The following is a 1846-nucleotide window of genomic DNA, read 5'->3' as shown; positions in this document are numbered from 1 at the left end:
AACTCTTAATTTTTTTTTTGGAGACAAAGAGAGAGAACGTGTGAGTTGGGGAGGGGCAGAGGGAGAAGGAGAGAATCTTAAGCAGGCTCCACCCCCAGCATAGAGCCTGAAGCCAGGCTTGATCTCACGACCATGAGATCATGACCTGAGCCAAAAGCAGGAGTTGGATGCTCAACCAACTGAGCCTACACTTTTTTTAAAAAGCACCAAAACGTCATCACTTCTCAGCCTTTTGGCTAAGATCAAGTGTAGTATATGTTCTTATTAATTTAATAAAAGCACCAGTGGCTCGTTAGCGGCTCCCTAAGTCAATGTTTTATAGGGAATTGTGCATTAGAAGAAGTGAGATACTCAGCAAAGCATCCTCTTTGGACGGAATTTCTAAACTCTCAGAGAGAAGAGAATGACAGTTCAAAATAGAAAATTTCAGCTTTTTGAATAAAAAATGTCTTGTCAGTTCTTTGGGTTTTTTTTCTTTTTTAAAATTTTCATAAACGCTTTCTGCTCTTTGCAGAACATCTGCAGTCAGTTTTTCCCGACTATGATTTGCGTGAATATGGAAATTACTGGCAAACCTGTATTGCCGATATCAATTCTCTGATCAGCTGTTTGCGTTCTGAAGCCAACACAATACGAGTAAGTTCTTTTTTATTTAAATATGGTCGCTGCTGTACAATTGCATACTGTGTACAATTCCGGAATGGATAGCATGAGACACTGGATCTTTAGGCTGTGTGCTCAATTCTTGTTTATGTAATTAAGGGGCAGTGTATGTTCTGTGCCTGTTTTGTTTCACTCTTTGACATTTATCCTCCATACAAATACCCTAAAGATAAAAGCAATCAAATGGAGTGTTAGAGTTCGTATCTTTGAAGCCACGGTGTATGCTAGAAAAAAGTTTCAGCTGTGAAGGTATTTGGTAAATCTTTTTCAGTATCCCATTGAGTAACACAGAAAAGAGCAGACTGTGGTGCTGCTTAGCTGTTCTAATGGTACTTATGGATGGCACAGGTGCTTGTTCACCTTCAGTGATGGCAGGACCTGGTGAAAAGCATGCATGTCATGAGGTTAAGCAATCGTAGATATGTTGTACTTTCCACAGTTACATGGTAAACAGGAATCTAGCTTTTCTCTCATCCATTCTATCTTCAAAGTGCATTAGAGATTTTTTTTTATGTTTTATTTTATATTTGAGAGAGAGAGCGCGCGAGCAGGGGAGGGGCAAGGAGATGGAGACAGAATCCGAAGCAGGCTCTAGGCTCTGAGCTGTCAGTGCAGACCCCAAAGTGGGGCTCCAACCCACGAGCTGTGAGATCATGACCCGAGCCGAAGTCGGACTCCTAACTGACTGAGCCACCCAGGCGCCTCTCATTAGAGATTTTTTAACATGAACAGGCCAGTAGGGGAGAGGGAGAGTGTCCTATCTATTGCCTTCTCCTGAAGAAGCATTTAACTCAACAATTTCTCATTTCTACCCACCCCCTCTAAAAATCCCATGTTATTCTCACCACATACAGTCACTCCTGCGTCTCTGGAGTGAGTTTCTGGAAACTCTCTGCCAAGAATATTTGTAGCTGAGCTTATGTTTTCCTGGTGAACGGCTTGATTTCAGTGATAGCTCACGCACCATCTGTCTGAAACCAAATCTGCTTATTTTTCACATTCCCTTTTATATCCTACAAAAACTGCACCCTAAACATTTGAATGTAAAATTATGATACTGCCTGGAAAATGGTAATTTGCATATTTGCTTAGGCGTCAGAAGAGAAGCAGCATCTGCCAAATGCCTGCTGTGTACTTGACTAGGAGAGGGATAGGTCTTTGCCACTCAAAGTGGGTCCGCGGA

General features: G+C 41.8%; 1 non-coding gene across 1 annotated transcript; it reads left to right on the top strand.

The window, feature by feature from the left end:
• The first annotated feature begins 216 nt into the window (after positions 1 to 216).
• LOC115507996 lies at positions 217 to 409 on the top strand. Its single transcript, XR_003966899.1, has one exon. It is a non-coding gene; the product is annotated as a U2 spliceosomal RNA (small nuclear RNA).
• Positions 410 to 1846: the final 1437 nt, after the last annotated feature.

This window comes from Lynx canadensis, chromosome X (genome assembly GCF_007474595.2).
Source record: "Lynx canadensis isolate LIC74 chromosome X, mLynCan4.pri.v2, whole genome shotgun sequence".
Taxonomy (NCBI): Eukaryota; Metazoa; Chordata; class Mammalia; order Carnivora; family Felidae; genus Lynx; species Lynx canadensis.
This window is presented reverse-complemented; position numbering and strand designations above follow the sequence as displayed.